The sequence below is a fragment of the Eleutherodactylus coqui genome, chromosome 13, assembly GCF_035609145.1.
Source record: "Eleutherodactylus coqui strain aEleCoq1 chromosome 13, aEleCoq1.hap1, whole genome shotgun sequence".
In the NCBI taxonomy this organism is placed as follows: domain Eukaryota; kingdom Metazoa; phylum Chordata; class Amphibia; order Anura; family Eleutherodactylidae; genus Eleutherodactylus; species Eleutherodactylus coqui.
In genome coordinates, this window is record NC_089849.1 from 51049815 (window position 1) to 51073807 (window position 23993).

The 23993-nt window shown below is 44.0% G+C and overlaps 1 protein-coding gene across 4 annotated transcripts in view; it reads right to left on the bottom strand.

Annotated features, from left to right (window-relative positions):
• EPB41L1 (erythrocyte membrane protein band 4.1 like 1) overlaps positions 1–23993 on the bottom strand; it is a 129715-nt gene that overhangs the window by 64967 nt on the left and 40755 nt on the right. For 3 of the 4 annotated variants that reach the window (XM_066587807.1, XM_066587805.1, XM_066587808.1), the window contains exon 2: positions 16479–16511. The gene's annotated coding sequence lies outside the window, so the exon portion shown is untranslated. Of the gene's footprint in view, positions 1–16478; positions 16512–16596; positions 16740–23993 lie in introns of those variants that run through there. The other variant, XM_066587806.1, reaches the window with a different exon arrangement.

Sequence of the window (23993 nt, forward strand, 5' to 3'; positions counted from 1 at the left end):
CTTAAAGAAGAGAGGAATGGGAGTTCGACGAAAGGAAAAAAGGAGAGAGGAATAATAAGTAATGGCGGGGGCAGTGGAGAAAAATACATTTGACCAATAATCGTCCCGTATAAATGCATGCAGCAACTGAATGAGAATGGTACAGCTTATGCATGCAGAAGACTGAACGGTGTGCCGCTAAGTGTAAGGCGTGTTTTGACGGGCGTATGTGTAAAAAGCTATGTGCATCACGCAGCATTCCATACCCGCTACCCATGGAGATCAACAGGGCTGTACGAGTGTAATATGTGGTGAAATAGAGCATACTGCGTTCTTTTTCACACGCGTAGTTACACACAATGAACCCGCAATAGGGAAGCCTGTTGCCCCATAGATGGTTTATTCTGAACCTGATTTGGAGCTTCGTCACAGAGGCCGGCCATGCTGGCTTCTCCTCACCCACTGCATGAAGACTGACAGCTCCGCTCCTTGCATGTGTATAGGAAGAGAGCTGTCACTCTGCATGCAGTGGGCGAGGAGCGGCTGGCGGGGCTGGCCCGGCCCCTGACTCGGATATCAGCTCCAACTCAAACTTCAAAGTATTTTTAATCTAAAATACTGCAACACTTCAAAGTAAAGCTTCCATAACAGGCTTCCCAATCCTGCATTCATGGCACCTGTGGTTTGGGCAGCATGAACCTGATGACAGAATCCCTTTAAGACATCCCATCTACACACTGCAAAGAAAATCAATACCCTAAATTGACCTCTGATGTGGATTTTAAATCAGCGGTTTGTCCATCTATGCTGTGGATTTTCACTTTTAAATTAAAATCTGCAACATGTGGCAGAACTACTTCACAGTCATGCATAGAAACTAGTAGTTTAGCAGATTTATTTCATGTGTGTGAATTCCTTGCCATTACAATGCATTTGCAGGGTCTTCATACCCTTTCACTTTTTTTACATTTTGTTATGGCTCTGTGAAAATTAAAAGGAAATTCACATTTTTTCCCCCATCATCCTGCACTCAAACACTCATAATGACAACGTGATAAGAAATTGTTCAAAATTTTTGTCCATTTTCTAAAAATGAAAAACTAACATTTTGCTTTCACCTAAGTATTCAGACCCTTTGGAATGACACTTTGAAATTTAGCTTTAGGGGGCTCCTATTTCTCTTGATCATCCTTGAGATGTTTCTGCACCTTGATTGGAGTCCATCAGCTGTAAATTCAGTTAGTTGGACATAGTTTTAAAAAATATCCACCTGTGTGTATAGGGTCTCACAGCTCACAATGCATATCAGAGCTAAAACCAACCCATGAGGAGGAAACAACTGCCTATAGAGCTCAGAGACAGGAGTGTGTGGAGGCACAGATCTGAAGAAGGCTACAAAAAAAATTTCTGTTGCACTAGAAGTTCCCAGGAGCCCAGCGGTCTCCTCAATTCTTAAACAGAAGAGGTTTGAAACAACTAAGACTCTTTCTAGAGCTGGCCAACCCACCAAAGTCATTGGGGAAGAAGGGCCTTAGTAAGAGAGGTGACCAAGAACACAATGGTCACTCTGGTTGAGCTCCAAAGATCCTGTGTGTAGATGGGAGAAATTTTAAAAAAGGTTAACCATCACTGCAGCCTCCACCAATCTGGGGTTTATGGAAGAGTAGCCAGAAAGAAGAGTCACCTCAGTAAAAGACACATGAAAGCCCACCTGGAGTTTGCCAAAAAGCACCTAAAGGACTCTCAGACTAAGAAACAAGATTCTCTGGTCTAATGAAACCAAGATTGAACTTTTTGGCTTCTGGAGCAAACCAGACACTGCTAATCATCTGCCCAATACCATCCCTACGGTGAAACATGGTGGTGGCAGCATCATGCTGGGGAGGTGATTTCAGCAGCTGGGACAGGGAGACCGGTCAGGGTTGATGGAAAGCTGAGAGTACAGAGATTTTCTTAATGATAACCTGATCCAAACCGCAAGGGACCTCAGACTGGACAGAAGGTTCACTTTTCCAACAAGACAGTGACCCTAAGACAACCTAGGTGTAGCTTAGGGATAACTCTGTGAATGTTCTTACGTGGCCCAGCCAGAGCTCTGACTTGATTCCAATTAAACATCTCTAGAGAGACCTGAGATGGTCCCTATACAACCTCACAGCTTGAGAGGATCTGCAGAGAAGAATGACAGAAAATCCCCCAAATCAGGTGTGCAAACCTTGTGGCATCATACCCAAGAAGACTGGAGGCTGTAAAAGCTTCCAAAGATGCTTCAACTAAGTACTGAGTACCCGGTGTGAATACGTATGTCAATGCAGAATGTTAATTTTTCCTTTTTAAAACATTTACAGAATTTTTAACACTCTGTTATCACTTTGTCACCATGGGGTATTGAGTGCAGAATGATGGGGAAAACTTGATTTTTTTTTTAAAATCTCTACAAGTCCACAACATAACAAGATATAAAAAAAGGTGAAAGGGCATAAAGATGCCAAAATGTATTGCATAATGGATATCACTGATTGCCTTTTAAAACTGTAGTGAACTCATAGTTAAATATTTTTATCTCATTTCTCTTTTTACCTAATCTGCAGGATCTGCCAGGAAACGGCCATCATGTGTTATCTGACGATAATGACGGATAGCATGTGCTCATGAGTTCACAATCACAATGTCTTTTGTTCCACAATTATTCCAGGCCAGGGTCAGTATGGAAACGACATAGTATATGTGTATATACGTAACCACCAGTATGCTGAGCAACAGGATACTGGCAAAACATAAGGGCGCAGAATGGGACTACACATTTACAGGATGACTGCAAACTCTGCCAGACCAAAATGAATGCGTTCCTCCTCTCTGTAAAATCTGCATATAAGGAAAATAAGACTAGTAATAATAAATTAATCTATTCATTGGTAGGGTCTGGTGGCCAACTCTCAACCCTGAGGTGTGGAAATGCTAATGGCATTTATCAATGTCAGCCCTTCTGCAGTATAGTGTATGGCACTGCCAGTCTTCACATGGGTAGGGTGCAGGACCAACTGGTTACGGCATCTGTTGCTGAGCATTTGCTTAAACATACTTATCTGCTGCATAACAAAACTCAAAATTAATATTTATTAGGGAAACTCAATCCCACTTATGTAATAACAGATTAACCAGAATTATGTAACAGAACAACTATTTGGAACTACCTGACATCTTAAGTACCTCCAAGCCAGATGTATAGTCAGGGGCTGGCTGGCAAATTTAAGCTGGGGGAGCAAACACTTACCAGTTGCCCATGACTAGCACCCTAAGGCCTCTTTCACACGGGGACCTGCACGCGCAAAAATCACTGGTGTAAAAAACTTTTAGAACCAAATATTTACTATGGAAACGGTCAGAGAAAAGAATTTTAGGCGTGTAAAAAAATTACACCTAAAATAATAGAACATGTGTGACTGCAATCCCGGAACTGAAATTCCGTGCTGCGTGAAAAGATACGGTAGGACCTCACCTATCTTTGGTGAGCGATCTGCAGGAGTTTCCATTGGCTCCTATGGGAGCTGGATAATAAGGGAGGGGAAAGGTTGATTAGGTAAACATTTTGATTGTTTAGATATAAATTCTAAACAATGGGAATGGGAGAGGAAAAGATATAAGGGGGGAGAGAGAGTGCTGCCCCGCCACTAAACCCAGAAGCACATTTTAAATGTCTTGCTGTAAGCTCCTGTTAGTCCCCACGTGGATGATGGGACTCCCTGGGGCCTTCCCTCTTCCCAGCAGGGACTAACAAGAGTTTATAGCTGAACATTTTCATCGGAGAGAAGGTATTCCCCTGCAGGGGAGAAACAGGAAATCCCCAAAGCAGAGAGAGAGGAGGCGTGGCTACAGGGGTTCCCCAAGAGCAGGGGAAAGAGGGTGGGCTAGAGGGAAGTGCTCTCTAGCCCCGCCATTTGTCTTCTTGCTATCGGAAAATCCCTGGGACGGCCCCTCTAGCCCCGCTACAGGGGAATTCCCCCATAGTGAGGGGAGAGAGAGATGAAGGAAGGCCCTGGGGGAACCCCCTTCTCTGCGGCACTTCCCTTCATCTCAGCGAGGCTGGAGGAATATCCCCAGCAACAGAGAAATCCCTCATTCTTTCCTGCAGATGAACCCCGGCATCATGCTGCTAGGGACTTCCTTCTTTTCCACTGCAGGCGAACTCCGGTCTCCTGCTGGGGATATTCCTCCAGCCTCACTGAGATGAAGGGAATCCCCATAGAGAAGGGTGTTCCCCCAGAGGTTTCCTTTACCTCTTTCTCTCCTCCCAGAGCAGCAATGTTTTTTTAAAGTAGCAGGCAGCTCCCAATAGTGTGAATGAGCAATTTCGCCACTAATTAAGCTTGTGGCTTAATTAGTGTATATCTATTTAACATAATTACAGCACCAGAACTAACTTCAGTACATAAATACAGCACCAGGACTAACCTCAGTACATAAATGCTGCACCAGAACCAAGCTCAAAACATAAATAAAATCCCAGAATCAAGTTAATCAGAAAACAGCACCAGAACGAAGGTCAGTACCAACATGTCCAGAGAAATAATCTGCGTCACTCACCAACAAAGTAAAACGTATGGCTACTTTATATCCATCAACACATAGTGGGAACAGAGACTAGCAAGTGCAACTACTGACAGCTGTTTCACGTTATTTCACGCTTCTTCAGAACTCACTTGTGATCACTATGTCTCATCATGTGCTTTATACAAATTAACTTAATGTTACCATACTAATAACACAAACAGTGCTTGTGTACAAATACAAGATATCCAATAAATAACAAACCTACAAATATCTCATAAAAACGCACTTAGATTGTTTTGATCATTAAATCCTAGAATACATAAAGCGAGTTTTACCGAGACTTCAATGTCCATTTTGCTTCTTTTTTTAAAATCAAATTATGCCCATCTCCAAATCCTTCTGGACAATTAAGGCTGTCTTGCAGCTAATAAACTGATTTATAACACAAACTATACCTCCCATCGGAGACCATTTCAGCTGGGAGTTAAAGCTACAACAAGAACCGTTCTCACACTTGCAGTTTCCCACTGGACCTGAGTCCTCTAACCAGTTCTGCTCTCTACTGAGTAATCTAATTTTCCCAAAAAGATATTTTAAGCTAGCACTGAAGGATACGCAGGGTCTCTTCTCCCAAACCATGGATCCTTTTTAATTATATACCAGTTCTGCAGAATTCTTCTTTCTTTCTGATGCCAGTGGACTAAACGTGGATGAGAAATAAGAATGTTGTCCCCTATTATTTTTTTGTTTCCCTCTTTGGTTCTTTCTTAACAAATCTTTTCGATTTATTTTCTTTACCTTTTCTAAAGCCCCATCCAACAAATCGGTCAGATAACCACTTTGCATAAACTGCGCTCTTAATTCAAATGCCTGTCAATGTATAAATACGGCCCCAGGACCAAGCTCATACATAAATACAGTTTCCAGAAGCAAGCTCATGACATAAAGTACCAGAACCTAGCTCATAACATAAATACAGCACCAGAACCAAGCTAATGAAATAAATACATCACCAGAACAAGGAACTGTATTTCTTCCTTATAGGGCCAGTTTCCCACAAGTGTATTAGGGCACATTTTATAGACAGGTTTACCAGCCCAACCACGGGTCTACGGACCCAAACTCACAGTATGATAGAGATCTATAAAATGAATGGGCCCGAAAATAGATGCATAGGAGCATATAAAAAACACACAGGGGCCCATAGAAAAACTGCAAAGTTCGGGATTTGACCCACCACACAAAAAAGGTATATATAACTAGTCCAGCTATAGTATACCTCTATATAACGTACTGAAATACTGGCTCTACACAGTGGTAGTGATTACAGTGCAGTTATCTCAAAGGACAGCAGGTCATGTCATCTCTGTTTTTACCTCTCTGGGTCCAGACCACCCCTCAGAGTTCTTAAAGCCATGACTCGCGCCTGCACACTCTCCCTTTCCTGCTGCCGCAAGCCCTTGTGGACTTCTCATTGCCCCCCTACAGTAATAGTTCTGTGACCTCAATCAGTAATAGTGTGGTAAAAAATAGTGTGGAAGAATACCCTCTATGGTAAAAATTAGTACCAGTATCCCCAATTAGTGATAGTGACCCCTCTGTGGCCCCAATTAGTATTAGTTTCCCCAATCAGTAATAGTGACCCCTCTGCGGCCACAGTCAGTCACAGTGACCCTGCTATAGCTGGAATAAGTACCAGTGACCCCATTTAGTAATTGTGCTTTCTCTGTGGGCACAATTAGTAATAGGACCACTAGTGGCCCCAGTTAGTAACAGGACTCCTCTCTGTGGCTCCTTGCTATTACTACAGGACACCCAATGTGACTCCAGAACTGCAGCCATGGGTAGAGCTGACAGGATCTTCATTACACTAACAGGATCTGACATCTGACACCCGCGTGCTGTTACTGTCTCGCAAATAGAACATAAATCCTAATATAAGGCACTAGAGAGCAGTTGTATTTTCCTTACCTTCCTGCGGCCTCTGTGGTCCTGGAACTGTGGCAGTGGTATCTTCAATACACACACAGGATCTGTTATCGGAGTGACTAAGGGTCCATTTAGATCTGCCGATTTCTCGTTCGAATGAGAAATCGGCACTTCAGCGCAGCTGAACACCAAAAGTGACACAGCTGATTGCTGGGGGAAAGCTGAATGGCAACTACCAGAAAGGTTATCTATGACTGTAATGTAAGGTATCATCTCTGTGTTATAAGAGCAATCGCGTTGGAGGAAATATAAATTTGTGTTAAAGGGGTTGTACCACAATTACAAGTTATGCCCTATCCAACGGATAGGGGATAATTTGCTGATTGATGGGGATTTCACCGCTGAGACCCCCACCAATTCCCAGAATGGAGTCTCTGTATTTTGCACCCCTCCTCATCACTGTAGGCTAGTGCACCCCTGCCGTGAGGAGGATAATGAATAGAGCGATGGTCGCACAAGCACGTAGCTGCTCCATTTACTTTCAATGGGGCTGCCAGAGGTAGCCGAGTGGCAAGTGCTTGGGCATTTTCATCAGCCCCATTGAAATGAATGCACCGCTGTCTGTGCATGCTCAACCAGCGCTCCATTCACTGTGATGTCACTGGGGGTGGGAGAAGCATCCCCACAGTGACGAGAGGAGAGGGACACAGGACCCCCATTCTAGGACCGAGTGAGACTCACCACCCCCAGAATCATTATGGTATCCCTATCCAATGGATAGGGAATAATTTGTAATTCTGGTACAACCCCTTTAAGTTGCATGAGTATATTACTGAACTTAAACACACAAAGGTATGGCTATAGATGCCGGTAGCATTTTACTAGCACATCAAATTTGGTGCATACAACTGGTTATTTCTATCACATCTTTCTGGTAACATAATTGTTATTACCACCGGCCACACATCCTTCCACCTTCCTGTCCTATTGGCTGCGGTATTTGGCATCCTCCTGCCCTCCATGCGCCAGAGACGGCACCCCATTACCCTGCAGCTCACCATGCCAAGAGGACTAGCAAGTGCACCTAGCTTTCCCGTCCCCATCCTATCCCAGCATTTACCAGATTATTCAAGGTTTCTCGTCCCATTGGAGCAACAGTTTCCTATTGGTCCTGTGACGGTGTTTCTGTATCCTGCGTGCTACCCAGTTTTGACCCTTTACTTGAATATCCAGCTTTTCCGTACTCCGCCTGTCCTGACCTCCAGATTCATTCACTATATCTTGCCTAAACGCCGCCTGCCTTGACCTTCTGCCTGTCTACCATACTGTACGTACTTCGCTGGTCCTGACTTTGGCCTGTTAGCTGACTGTTTCCTAGCCCGATTCTCTGGTCCCACGCTCTGGGGCCTTTTGACCCATCTGGCTCAGCTATGACTGCATTGAGCTTACTCTTGTGACCTGGTGAGTCCACACCATGTGTTACAATAACTATATTTCTCTACTATGTTTCCATAAATGTAACAAAAATAATGAAAACAAATGCAGTGATAAGTCAGCTGAAAATGAAAGAGAGCGACACAGATCTCCTTGTCATAGATCTAATGTTAAAAATAACAACTTCTGCACTCTAATTATTTTAATTGCCATAATAATGATAGCAGTGGTGATAATAAAAGAGTACAGGATGGCTTCATGCTTTTATTAGCACATGACCGATCAAAGTGCATTCACTTTTATGTTAATGAATATAACGTATTGTTAAGAAAATGTCAAACATAATATTAAAGCAAAGGCATTTTCTGATGCCACGATCAAGGACTTCTGGCTCAGGTGCAATTTAATAAGTGAACTACAGTTTGTGCATTGTCCCTACTATCGCTTGTTCCTACAGCTGTCATGATTTGGGTGCCCAATGTTCCTATTAGGCAGTTAGGAACCCAATGGTAACATGCATGGTGGGCCACATACCAAAGTTAATGTAGGCCAAGGATCAATGAATCAGTACAAGGAAAAATTGTATTGTAGCCAACAATATTCCATCAAACACCCTAGTTCTTATACAAAACCCCACTTTTGTACATACCCTACTCTTCAGTTGTTTGCCATAGATTTCACATGCTTGAGTCTCGTTCTGAACGAACGATTTTGCCACGCTAAAGTCCTGAGTTTAAGCCGCCATCTTTTCAAGCCAAGCGGGAGGGACTGAATATATGCGCTGCTGGAGAGAAAGATGAGGGGAAGCCCCAGCTATGAAGGGAACCCTCAAGGAGATGAAGGGAAGCCCCAGGGAGTCCCCTCATACTCACGATGAAGGAAACCCCTGGGGGGATGTAGGGAAGCCCCAGGGAGTCTCCTCATCCCCGCTATGCGCGGGGATGAAGGGAGTCCCCTGACGCAGGGCTTCCCTTCATCCCCGTGGGGACACTGTGCTTCTGGGTTCAGTGGCGTTGTAGAACTCGCACCCCTCCCTTTTTTCCAGCTCCCATAGGAGTCTATGGACACTCCTGTGCTTAGCACATCAAAGATAGGGCAAGACCCATATTTTCGCGCAGCAGGGAATTTTAGTTGCTGAATTTCAGTGGCTGATGTCCTATCTTTTTAATGTTTGTTTTCTTCTTTTTTTTTGGCGCGGCTAAAATTTCTTTATCTAAATGAAATATCGTTTGTCATTCAGTCACTGGCCATGCTGAACGATTATCGTTGCGTGTAAAAGTGCCCTAAATTATATGGAATGAGCTGCATAGACCTAGAATGTAATCAGGAGCAACGCAGCACTGACACAAGTAACAGTAATAAAGAGCACAATGCTTATTTAAGCTATATTGTAGCGAAGAACTCAGTTGTATAATGAGAACTCCGCAGTCATATCAAAGAGTTTATAACTGCCTGTAAGCACCTAAATATTACAGCCACATACACCGGCCACCATGCCAAAAACCTCACTCAGGGGATTTTATTGCAAATCCGCATGGTTTTCACATCGAGTACTAAGGGCCACACATTTTTGTTGGTAAAACTACTGTTTATTCAGAAAATCGTACTGCCATTATGCAGATTTTATCAATCAATTCGAAGATTGTGCCGATTTGTGGTAAACTGCATGACTTGCGTCCGTTGTGTGGCTGTACCCAAGGGATATGTTCACATGTTCAGAATCTGATTAGGATTTTGGCTTGGATTTCACATCTAAAATTGTCATTAAATCCACTAACATTCAATGCCCCATGGACATGAATGATGTATTTTATACCCCATTCACATGTTGCAGAAAAACTTGTGCAAAATATAGTCCTTGTCATACAGAAAACGCCTGCAAGAAGAATGTGTGCATGAAAAAGTCAGGGACTAGCCCCAATAAATGATAAAGGCGTTAATTCTTGCTCAGATTTTTGGTGCTGCTTTGACACAAAGCCAAGCGTCAGCTTCAGGGTGCGTTCACACGAGCGCATAAACAGCGCGTTTTTGCGCCCAATCATATATACGTGACCATCTGAGGCGTTGGTTTCGAATGTATTCGTTCGCATGGGCGATTTTACGGCGCGTAAAAACGGCAACCCGAAAAAAAACGGAACATATGCGACCGAAATACTCACCAACGCATATTCGATGGCCGAAAAGATAGTTTGCAAAGTAGGAACAAACGATAATACGCTTTCTAGCTCTGGTCATGATCGCCGAAAAATGTTCTTTCCGGCGATTATACGCTGCGCACGTGCGAACGTAAATACGGCTACGCTCGTGTGAATGCACCCTCAGATCTTTGCTGAGGATCCATTAATCCCAACATCTGAGTATAAATTATCCAATGGCCTGTAGACCATTAAACTTATTATCAGTTGTGGCTCAACAAAGTAGTCAAACAACCATGTGGTGGTCCTGGTAGTAGTGAGAATTCCAACACACTCCAGTGGTGATGCAACGGCCTGCAGCATGGCGCAACTAATTAGCAACAATGGCCATGTCCTTCTAATGTAGTCCTCAGGCAATGAGAAACATCCTGAAATGAGGCTTGAAGATGTTTCCATTGAACCTCCAACAGTAAATGCTACGTGACTGACCAGCCCTGGCTCCACCAAATGGGCCATACAAGAGAGCAGCAGCATCTTTGCTTGCCCATCTCTAGGAGGTCTGCTTGAAACTAAAGTCACCTTGTTGCCACTCCTCACTGTTGATTACCTGGGACCTGATCTACACTGCCTCTTTGTACCAAGTGTCATTGCCAATCTGAATAAATGGACAGACTCTTATATAATCACCATTGCATATTAAATCAGTAGTAACTACAACACAGTTTATTCTATAAAGCAGGTATATCCACTTATCTGACCATCTCTATTTCACCGATCAAATAAAGGCAGAGTTGTTGAGGTACAGACACTACAACCCTCCGACTACTGGACAATATTCATGTTAATAGGTGCATCAGGTTCACGATTTGTAGATCATGCTATTAAACAATAATGAGGAATATAAAGCTCTTATGCAATGCACTACTGTATGTAGCCTCCAGCTGACCTTCCTCAGTGCACTCGCTGACAGATGCATGTTTCACTGGGCAACGTGACTTCCTGTCTTACAGGGTCACCCAACTGGTTCTGCATGGTAAAAATGATGTGACTGTTGTTCTCTCAGAGATTCGACAGTCAATCTAATTCTCATTGATCTACGGCCTCTGTATCCTGGAAATAGCTGAAATACACAAACCCCTTCAGAATAATGCACCAAGAAGGAGTGGTTGCAATCAAACGAAACTTTATATAACACATAAGTGGCCAAAATTGTGAAAACCTTTTCCGGGGGAAAAAAAGTGCATATTTTGCATTTTTGACAGCTCAAAACACCAGCTTTTTTATAATACCATAAAATTATATATCATTGGAAAGAAAATGTAGAATGTAATGCAAGAAAGTTTGTTCAATTACTATCTGAACTCCATCCAAAGTTATAGCTAAAAAAAACAGAAAAAGAAAGCACAACATCCTCAGGCTGGTCTCACACAATCGGAATTCAATTTGCGGAATTCACGATCGTCACCCATGAGGATCATCCGCGGTATTCCGCACAAACTGAAAAAATAGAACATGCGCATATCCGCTCAGGTGAGCAGATAGAGATTGCAATTTCCACAAGCGTCCAGTCATTCGCCATACAGAAAAGCGAAGGTATGCAAGGTCACCGGCCGAGGTCTGAGCCGGATTCCGCTGAGAACAGCATCAGGTTGATATGAAGCGGATTTCCTTGACTGTAATATAACCAGTAAGCAAAACTGTATAGAGAGTCACTGAGGTCACAGCTGCGTTCAGCTCTTGAGGTCACGTATTAGAGATGACAGTAGAACTCCTGTCTTAGTGTTGTGCGATTGTTATCAAGTTGGTCAGTTTGTCCTTTTGTGTAATGAGCTTGTAGAATGTAGTGCAATGAAAATGAAAACTGTCAAAAGGGTAACTGGTCACCCAGAAAGTGATGCAAAATAGTAATGTTGCCTGAATAAGGCTATACTTATGTTGAAATAAGAAAAAAAAGTATTTCAAAACTTTTAAAGAGGTCTCTATGAAGTCACTACAAAACCAGATCTGTTATATGGCGGATGTGAACTGCAAGCAAAGGACAACGTTAACTTCTAATGGTTGCCACTGGGGCTTCACCAAAGTTTTGATCATTTCAAAGGAAGAAATAGTGATGCATGCTGTGCTATTCTTGCCATGGAGAATGAGGGAAGCTCTGATGGAACCCCCCATAGTGCAGGTGTGAACAAAGCCTTATTCAAGTTCCTTCTTTTTTTTAAAGACAGGCGTATTTAGGTATATTTGCTATCAACCATCACAAGCAATTACGCTAATGGCAAATTGCTTATTATCTTGGAATCATTCTTTAAAACGATATTCGGTACGGGAGGCGTGATTGTTATAGCAGCACTAGGACAGAAGCTCGCAGACTGAGTAGGCGATCCGTCTTCTGTTCTGCATTTTATGGAAGACATGCATCACATACAAGAGGATCGTTCAGTGATATCTTATGAATGCAATACAAAAGAGTGATTGGATATATTATAACATTATTTAGCTAGGTAAGGCTTTGATGCGCACATTGTTCTTGTTCAGTACTGAATATGGATTCATCTGTCAGTTGCAGAGACACAAGATGCTATTATAATCTGCAGTACTTCTGCCGAACATAAAATTTCCTTAAAATGAGGGCGTCTGAAAGCACTCAGATCAAGGGATGATAACGGTAGGAAAGGTAGAAAGGGAAAACTTGCAGAGCTGTGTGCAGGAGGCTTTAGAGGCACACAGAGCCCCTGTGAGTCTACCGCTGTGTGGTGCCCATGGGGTGCTGTATTACAAGGCTATTCCCACCTACAAGCAGTGCTTCAGAAATACCCATACAATGGCATCTGAAAAAAACATGTTCTACAGTAATGCCCTATAGACGTCTATTACAGGTGTTCTCACAGGGCTGAGTCCAACCTTGTCCTTGGCTCTACACACATGGCGTTGCTCATGCACACAGCCTACAGCAACTATAAGGAATTGGAATTCCTGCAGCTGCCCTGTTCTTTAGATCACTTGCTGCTGGAGCATTCTGAATATTAGGCATTCGCACATAATGCCATTTACTCATTCATTAGTCCATGTACCTCCAAACCCTGTGCATCAAAATACTAACGCCGACATGTCCGTCCGTGCATGAGTGGGTTTGAGATCACATGACGGTGACGTCATCAAAGGTCCTTCATCCTCAGTGAGGGAGTTACATGCTCCGCCCCTGATCACATGACGGTGACATAATCACAGGTCCTGTACACACACGGCTGCTGTCTGGCTAGGTGTTCGGTAGTATTCCATAGCAAGTCAGGCCGCAGGGGGTTTGTAGTCCGCCCGTAATCTGCACAAGGATGCAGGACCTTTGATGATGTCACAGTCATGTGATCAGGGGTGGAGCATGTAAGTCATTCACTCAGGATGAGTGTTACCGTCATGTGATGCAGGGCAGAGCATGATGGTGACGTCATCACAGGTGTTTCATCTCCACTGTTGTGCTGCTTCTGATCCCTGTTGTATGGGATGAACAATGTACATAGCAGTGCTGTGTGTGTGACGTGCATGTAGCAGAGCTGCCACCAGAAACACTGCTACTGTAATTTCTTTATAATTACCAGTGATATTTTAATGAGCACATGTTATGGCATTCTTAATCAATATTCTAGAATGTATGAAATGAACAGAACTGAATACAGGTGTTTCTGTTGTCCTCTACACTTCTCCAGGGTTTGATAACTGTTTGGAGCTAAATAGAGATGCTCCCCTACTTGCGAACAGGTTCCGTTCCAGGATCCTGTTCGCAAGTACATTTGTTCGTATGTCCGAACAAATGTTTGTATGGAGCAGTATCGCGGGTGGATCCCGCTCCATACAACGTTGGGTGCCGGCTGTTCTTACACCGGACACCCGGTGGCAGCAGTTCCGACGAGCCGCACCGCTCGTCGGAACTGTTAACACTTTAAATACTGCTGACAGCAGCTGTATTTAAAGTGTTAACAGTTCCAACGGGTGGCGTGGCTTATCGGAACTGCTGCCACCGGGTATTGGCTGGAAGAAACAGCCGGCACCCGACGTTCAGGCGACCTGTACAGTGTCCCGCGATAAGAACTGAAAGATCCGCCTGCCAGCTCCTGCTCCTGTTCTCTGCCGCGAGATACCATAACGCCCGTGGACAGGCAGCCTAAGTCATTAACTTTTTAGATCTGGAAAGCGCCTTTAAGAGCTACAACACTGTTTCCCTTGAAGGGCTTTGCTGTAAACAAGCGTACTCATGGTATAATGAAACACTCTATATCTCTAAACTATACTATAGCATAGTAGCATAATATGTAAGGCTGAAAAAAGACATATGTTCATCTAGTTCAGCCTATTACCTCCCCCCCCCCCCATGTTGATCCAGAGGAAGGCAAAAAAAAAACACCAATGAGGTAGGAACCAATTCTCCTAATTTAAGGGGGAAAAAATTACTTCCTGACTCCAATGTGGCAATCGGAATAATCTGGATCACTGAAGTAATCAGTGGCTATAACATGCAACATTGTAACACTCAAGAAAGGTGTCCAGTCCCCTTTTAAACTCTTTTATCGAATTTCTCATAACAACGTCCTCAGGCAGAGAGTTCTATAGTCTGTTCCTCACCACTATCAAAGTCTCTTCTTGCTGTCAGTGAATGGGATCTACTTTCAGAAGCTGTAAAGCTGTCCTAAGTATGTCCTCTTGGCATATGTACAGGGCTCATAGAAAAGGGAGCTCTAAAATACTTAAGGGGGGTTTCCAGGACTAACATATTGATGACCTATCCTAGCTCATGAATAGTTGGATCGCTGGGCTCACTCCCTCAGGATCCCTACTGTTCAGCTGTTTGAAATGACCGGGATACTGCGGTGAGTGCCGCTGTCACTTCACTGTACACGAGGCACAGTGCCATACATTTCATAGCAGCTATGCCTGCTGGATCCATATTGATATCATGTTATCGGGAGCCTATGTTGTTTAGGCCTCCACTATATTTAAGTCCCATGATAATTCCAGTAAGGCTGGGTTCACACAGGGCGGATTTGCCAAGGAAATTCCGCGCGGAGTTTCGCCGAGGCAAATCCACCTGCGGCCGCTAATCTCGGGATTAGCCAGCCATGTGGATGAGATTTCTCAGAAGTCTCGTCCACACGGGACGGCCAATCCGCTGCAGTATGTCAGGCAGGAACCGCGGCTGCGGCGACCACAGCCGCGGCTTTATAATATGCAGCATGTCTATTTATTTCTTCTTTCCGCTGCGTCCGCGCTCTCCTCTATGGGAGTGCCGGCCGCAGCGAAAGAGCGAGCGGCCGGGCCGCTTCAAAACCGCCGCAGGTTTTTCCGCCGCGGTTCTCCCGACGGAAATCTTGCGGTTTTTGCTGCGGCCAAATCGCGGTATTTTCGGGGGGAATCCGCCCTGTGTGAACCCAGCCTAAGAATTTAACTGCAGCAAACACATTGGACATTTTATAAAGTGTGATAAGCATAGTGTAGGTGATAGCCACTCGGGGTGGGGGCATCCTTTTCAGGACGGTCGCTCCATAGTCAGATAGGGTGTTTGTAGTGGACAGTGTAGGGAAAGTTGTTACTATCTATGAAAACTCCTGGGCAGACCTCTCCTAATGAAGATGTGAGGAGAATATACAATTAGCATTATATAATAGCCCCTGCCATGAGTATTCCAATTATCGAACCGTGAGTAATTGGTGGTTTTCTTTCCCTTTTTTTGCATCTGTGGTATTATCACATTTGCTATGCCTATGCATTCTATGTATATATGTCACATTCACTCGAATGGGACTGAGCTTCTTTCAGGCCATGTGACCAATGAGTGTGACATCACAGACCTAAAGAAAGACTGCAGTACTAATTGATAGGGGTCCTGAGTGGTGGGCCTCCACCGATCTCATATTGATGACCTATCCCGAGGTCTCCATTGAGCTACTCCGCAGCCCTTCCTCTCTGCACTGATTTACAGCTGTAGCGAACCAAGAGACCGCTGCAGCTGTCAATCAAGAGTTGTGCCGCAGCAGCTCATTGTAGAGCGGAGGGCTCTTCAGGGAGAAGACTTGAAGTTCAGGGCACTTAAACTGCATACATACATAGATAAGGATAACTACAAATATCCCATTGCATTATCAACATAAGTAACTGCCACAATATTAGAACAGGCCAGCTCTGATTCATAGGTTATAATTGTTTGGAACTGTTCATTAAGTAGCATAAATGTAACGAGTATCAGGTCATTAATAACAACCATCATGTTTAATAAGGCCAAGCTTCAAAAGTAAAAGTTGAAAAAGTAAAACACCAGTGACATCTAATGCAAAACAAGGCCGGGATTAAGTGATCATATGTACAGTAGGGAGGGGTAATTAAGCAGTTACATGGAAATTAATTTTATAGTTCTACTACAGAAGACACCCAGAAATGTCAATGCAAATGTTGTTGCGTGGTACTTACAGCTCCCGTACTCCACAGGGCTCTTCACAGGGGCTGCAAGGGAACAACAAGAAATCATTAGCTACTGGTTAACATTCCTGTGATTGCAAAGCACTAGTCAGCACAAGAACTGCCCTACCATTACAGATCGGTAATGACTGCACAGGTGAATCAATATTAGGGACCAGACCGCAACGTGGGTGAATTAGACCTCTGGCAATGAAGGGGTGAACCCTACCCATAGACAGCAAAGCAGTGGGAGTGTACAGGAACTAGAGAGTGATCCTCAAACAGGTTCTGGAGGGCGGTGCTGCAGACGGTATGAAATCAGCACTACCTGCACTTGCCGAAATATTACCTGTGGAACAGCTCCACCCCCAGAGCGACCTTCACATACCTGTGACATACACAAAGGCTCACATCAATGCTTCACCTTCATTAACTTACCCCACAAAGTAACACAACATAATTAGATCACAATACAATTGCTGGCTCTAAATACAGGTAGAATCAGTGCTAACCTGATATGGCGCCTACATAATACGCAAGACTGTTCACAAGAGCTTACAGTCTATGAGGAAATAGAGGTGACATAAAAAGTATAAGTGCTTGTTCTATACGATGGTCCGTCCATCTATTATATAAATAGGGTAGTATACATGAAGTGGTATGAGCCTGTCACCAGCCAGTATCTGTGTATATACAGATATAAAGTGCATTAGGGTGTATGGGGTGTGGGGGGTACAGTGGGATGAAGGTTTTAAGGGAGAATATAGAAGTGGGGTAAACTAAAAATAATTAGATTAGGGAATGCGTAACCCTTTTTAAAAATATGTCTTTTTAGGGCAAAGTAAAAACCGTGGGAGTTAGGAATTAACCTGATTATCTGGGGTAGCGCATTCCAGAGAACTGCAGCAGCTCGAGAAAAGTCTTTGAGACAGGAGTTGGAGGCTCAGATTAAAGAGGAACTAAGGATACTTTTGCATGGGATGACTGACAGCCATCCCAATCGTTCCTGTGTTTTCATACAGGAATGATAATCCCTCACTGAGTGGAGGTGGAGTACACTGCAGATCTCTACCGGCCACCCACTTCCATCCAGGGTAAACGGGCAGCCATTCATAGAGGAATGACTGTTTACCTAAATGGGCGACAAGTCGCTTTTTAGGTGAGTTGAAAACCAAGCTACTGTGACAAGTGAGCGATTCTCTTTTGAGGGATTACTTGGGCGACTATTGGCCCATGTAAAAGTAACCTAAGTGTAGGATCGTTAGTTGAATGGAGAGCAGGGATAGGGTGATACACAGCAATGACGGAGGAGATTTAAAGAGGTGCAGCACTGCATTATACAGACTATTAGAGATGAGTGAACGTACTCGGTAAGGCTGATTTCGCAATCGAGCACCGCGATTTTCGAGTACTTCACTACTCGGGTGAAAAGTACTCGGGGGCGCTGTGGGTGAGCGGGGGGTTGCAGAGGGGAGTGGGGGGGGAGAGGGAGAGAGAGAGAGCTCCCACCTGTTCCGCGCTGCTACCCCCCGCTCCACCACGCCACGCCCCACAGCGCCCCCAAGTACTTTTCACCCGAGTAGTGAAGTACTCGAAAATCGTGGTGCTCGATTGCGAAATCGGCCTTACCGAGTACGTTCACTCATCTCTACAGACTATATGTCATAGTTTGTATCATCCAATGCACCTATGCTGTTTCAATCCTTTAAACAAAGCCTAAGACAAATGACACTATGATACAATAGATTTACACTTCCATTATACTCCATTCCTACCAATAAAGACCTTCACAACTGCAGGTCATAAACAAGACGTTTTAATAAAACTGAGAGGGTGGATCAGATGGAAAAGGTCATCAGATTGATTTTCTAATAAGGACTCATAGCATATCATACTTAGGGTTCATGCACATGGGCATTAAAAACCAGTTGTGGCCAAGATTCACGGGTGCAACTTGGATCGGACAACATCGGACAACATCCCGTCCATGTGCTGTCCAACGAGCTCAACACAGCATATTGACGTGCTATTCCCATCCGAAAGTCAGACCAGAATAGGACATGCTGCAATAATGTTTTTCCTCCGACTATTTGTCTGAGTAGAAAAAAAGCCCATGTGCATACACCTATTCAAGTGAATGGCTGCTATTTCTGTCCGATTTTTTTTTTTTTTTTTTTTTTTGCAGATTTTTTCGATCCGGAAATCGGAGAGAAATATTGTCCATATGCATGTCCATTTGAGACTCATTGGTCAAAGTCAAAGGTTTTTTCTCCTCCATAGGAATGAACACACCTGTTCAACAGATACAAACATCTATGTTAATGGGGTGTTGTCTCCCAACCAAAAACATTGCTGACCAACAGGTATTACGAGCGCATTACCAGCTTTACTTCCACAATATAGCAGTAGAAGACTTTTGTAGCTGAAATAAAGTTCTGATATCTTATCTTCTAGTCTGGATGAAACGATTGGCTTCTTACTTTGTGCACTGTTTCTCTGTTAGACAAAATAATATTGCTATCATAAATAGAGATGAGCGAGCATACTCGTTAAGGACAAATACTCGAGCGAGTATCGTTCTTTTCGAGTGTCTGCCTGCTCGTCTGCAAAGATTTAGGCAGATCCCTCTCCCCCCCCCCCCCCCATTCCCCCCTGCTCAGTTCTGCAACCCACCGCTCACCCCCGCCGGCACCCGAATCTTTGCAGACGAGCAGGCAGATACTCGAAAAGGACGATACTCGCTCGAGTATTTGTCCTTAACGAGTATTCTCGCTCATCTCTAATCATACACATAGACAACATTTTTTTCTCTTTTTCGGGTCATAATGACTCCCACTGAACAACAAAAGGATCCATTTAGACGTCACTCTCCCTCCAACCTTCTATAGCAATAGGCGCAATTGACAGTAGCGATGCATGAGTGTGAACTAACCCTAGAGCTCTAGCCCTATAGATGTTATGAGCTATTGTCATTCTGCTGAAAGATCTTTTTACAGCCTCCTTCAGACGATAATATGTGTTTTTATGTTTGTCCGTACGCACCATACAATCGCATTAATTAATAATTGCCGCGATCGAATCCAGAACTTTAGTCATGTATTTTCAGCCATTCACGAGGGCCGCTGCTGTGTATAGGCTAAAAAATATGCTGTAGCAGTGAAATCCATCAATTGCCGTAAAATGCTTGGAATGACCAAAAATGCTTAATTACAGCGAGCTGTCTTCTTTTCCCAGAGTTCTACATAGGGTAACTCCCTCCCCCTCCCTTTTTTTCCCAGCTTCCTTAGAAGTCTATGGGAGTTTCTAGCGTATCTCAGCAAAAGATAGGGCAAGACCTTGGCAAAAGATAGGACAAGTGCTATTTTTCCCAGCGCAATTTTTTTTACGTGACCAAAAATCATTCTTTTGAATGAATACACATGAATAATCGTGAGCATCCAATACTTCAGATGCTCACGATTTTTGTGTGATTTTTTTTTTTAATTTTTTTTTTTAACATAGCTAAATACCTGTGTAAATATGGTCATGTGAATAAGGTCTAAGACTGCTCATGAACAATTATGCATTGGAGATACTGTACAGGGTGGGCAACGGAAAAGTAGCCTGGCACCACCACTCTTCTGAGTGCCCCCGCATGGCATGTTCATTTGCTCTTGGCAATCAAAGAGACACTGATTAAAATGGCTAATTAGTTCCAGATGTGTTCTTTTTCCAGAGCTATTACACAGTGTTTCAGACATCTCCTTGCATATTGTTTGCACATTTGCACATCCCCATTGACTCCTATGGGGACTTTTGTTATGCAAATATACAGAAAAATAGAGCATGTTCTATTTTTTACTTTTTTTTTGCAAGACGGAAAATGTGAATAAACCCATTAATCAATGGGGGTCCTGAAAGTCCCTGCATTTTATTTAATGACAATGCTGGAGATTGGCAGTAGACAACAAATTAGAAAAAAAACCCGTGCTCCAGTAATCGGATAGGTGAAATGAGAAGGCAGAAGGAACTTACTTAGCAGGGGTGTCAGTGCAAATGACACCCCTGAAAATCCAGGTCAGCTCATAGAAATAAGTCTTGTCCAAGTTATGACGTTATAAAGGTTCTTTATTGACACCATAGTTCTGACCGTGGATATTATTGCCTTCCAGGATCATTAGACGCACCGTGACCTTACACAGGGTCCGGTTCGTCTGGGGTGAGTCCAATTGGATTTCACTTTCCTCCTCTTTCTACTTCTCTTCACCCTGCCATTTTCTCCACCTCACATTGGAGCGCTAATCTCATTCTTCTACTTATGCTGGAGATTGACGAGTTCTTGTATTTGGCAATTTTTGTTGCTGCAATTAAAATTAATAGAATGGCAGATTGCATGCGCGGCCTCCGCTCCATTCATGTAAGGACCATTTTGGACTCCGATTTTGGAATTGTGGTGGTCCTAGCAGTCAGACCCCATCAATCATAAGCTTTAGGCACTCCGTGTACCACCAAATATATGGCACAGTATTGCAGAAATATGTTCTGGAAGCTTTGCGTCTAAGAGAGAACACATTTGTAGTAATGGCGTCCGATCGCTTCTATACACTTTCATAGGTGATGTATTAATACTGTGTAAATATGGTCACATGTGCTTGAAACCTTAAAGGGGTTTGCTCACGAAAGACTTTAGTGGCATATCACTAGGATATTGACATTCCAGTCTGTGAATGGAGGTGTGTATTTGTAGTGTTATAGACTTAAATCACTCTTGACGGCGGGTCAGTTGGGCATCCGATGGCTGGTTTTCATCTCAATGCCTTGTGGTGAGAAGGTAACCACAGAAGGCCCATAAAATCTATAAAGGAACATCTAACAGCAGTCAACGATGTCTTCTGCTTCCTTACCGGGGAATATTTGGCTCATAAAATAGGCTTCCCCTGTGCACTAGGTCTCTAGTATGATTGATACATAATACCTTTAGAAGGAAAAACTTGTAAATTAAAAATAAAAATATACTTATTTTAGCATTTTTGAACTTCTCCATAGATAGTGACCCCGTCTGTAGAAGTTCACTTTCTTTATAGAGCAGCACTGTAAAGTCTGGTAATAAAAGCTAGTCTGGATATTTATATCTTTGAGTTGTAGTAGTTTGTAACAGCACAGAAATGTCGAGCAGTAGGATACAACCTTGACTTGGATTGACGTTGCCTGGCTAGAAAGATAAAAAGAGGATGGCAATAGAAAGAAATATAAATACGTGCAACAGACTCAACGGAACACATTAAAAGAAATGATAGAACTAGGGTCCTGTTCACAGCCTTCATCACAGGTCCAACACAAAATCCTAGATAAAGTAGTGCCGTATGACGGAAGCCCAGCGGACCCCATTATAGCCAATGGGGTCCGTTGGGCACGGTTTGTTTCTCGTGTTATGGATCTGTGCCAAGCTGTTCCCATGGTGGAACGCAGAAATGGAATGCCGCCACAACACGTGTATGAATGACGCCCACAAAGTAGTTTGCTGTAAGACATTGTGAATAAGATCACAATGCAATAAAAAATATTGATGCATGTCTAAAAATTGATAGTATATTAGAATAGATGAAGAGTAGAAAATTCTGCACACATGTGCTCTATAGCTGGGTGGTGACACTGGTTTATTTAGCAATGAAATGACTCATTCTGCTGTTGCATCATTTTATTTCCAGTTCAAGTGGCCATACACCTTCAATAGCTATCAACCAACAGCTATTTCCCCAGACCAGCCAAGCGCTATATAGATATGGTGCTCATTCATATGTGTTCTCTCTTCTGCTGCTTGTATATTTCATAATTCTGTCTATGGCAGTTTTGGTACATATGCTTCTCTGTATACATCTAAAATGCATTTGAAAAGTCTTAAAGGAGATGTCTCGAGGCAGGAGTGGTTTTTCTTTTTATTGCCCAGTCCCCCTAATTAAGCATACATTACTAAGCCCCCCTGTAAATGACTTTTCTAGCTGGTTTGTACTTACCGTTCCAGCGTTTCAGCAACTTATAAAAATTTTCCCAAGATGGCCGCCGGCTCTTTTCCCGTCGCTTGCTGTAGCCCGACGTGCGCGCTCCCGAGACGCTACCAGCTCTGTCTCCCTGACAACCAGACGCCCCGCAGCTGCGGACCGGACCCCTGGATTGAACACGGCCGACCAGCCACCCACCGCCACGCAGCAGGTAACCGGCGCAGCCTCCCCCCCCCCGGCACAGCGACAGCCCCCCCCATCGCAGCGACAGCCCCCCCATCGCAGCGGCAGCCCCCCCCCCATCGCAGCGGCAGCCCCCCCCATCGCAGCGGCAGCCCCCCCATCGCAGCGACAGCCCCCCCCATCGCAGCGACAGCCCCCCCATCACAGCGGCAGCCCCCCCATCACAGCGGCAGCCGCCCCCAGCGCAGCGGCAGCCCCCCCGGCCCATCACTTACCTGGGCGGCAGGACGGCGGGACAGCTGGGCGGCTTCTTGGGACAGCTCGGCAGCTCTGCACCTTCCTCTAACAGAGGATGGTACAGAATGGCCGCTCCAGCGCGCTCCCGAGCAGTGACAGCTCGTCTGCGCATGCGCAGAAGAGCTGTAGCGGGGAGCACACTGAAGCGGCTCGTGCTGAAAGGAGAAGACCGGACTGCGCAAGCGCGTCTAAAAAAGCAAGCTGCCAGCGAATTTAGACGGAACCATGGAGACGAGGACGCTAGCAACGGAGCAGGTAAGTGAATAACTTCTGTATGGCTCATATTTAATGCACGATGTATATTACAAAGTGCATTAATATGGCCATACAGAAGTGCTTAACCCCACTTGATTTCACGAGACAACCCCTTTAAGACTAAAGATGAGCGAGCATACTCGTTAAGGCGATTTACTCGAGAGAGCATCGCCTTTTTCAAGTACCTGCTGGCTCGTCCCTGAAGATTCGGGGGGGCGGCGTGGGGTGGAGAGTGAGAGAGATCTCTCTCTCCTTCCCAATCCCCTCCCCAACCCCCTGCTTACCCCCGCGGCCCCCCCGAATCTTCAGGGACGAGCCAGCAGGTACTCGAAAAAGGCAATGCTCTCTCGAGTAAATTGCCTTAACGAGTATGCTCGGTCATCTCTACTTAAGACCCTTTCACTTTTTACAATTCTTCTGATGTTCTGGCCTTGTGCAAATTTAAAAAAAAAAATTTGTGTTTCTTCCCATCATTCTCCAATATCACATAATGACAAAGTGACAACCGAATGTTAGAAATTTTTGTAAATTTAAAAAAAAATAAAACAAACTACCATTTTGTATTGGCATAAGTATTCAGACCCTTTGGTATGACACTTGAAATTGTGCTCTTGGGGTCTCTTATTTCTCTTGATCATATTTGAGATGTTTCTACACCTTGGCTACAGTCCACCTGTGGTAAATTTAGTTGATTGGACATAATTTTAAAAGACACACTCCTGTCTATATAGTCTGACAGCTCACAATGCATATCGGAGCGCAAACCAGGCCATGAGAAGGTAAGAAATGCCTGTAGAGCTCAAAAAACAGAAAT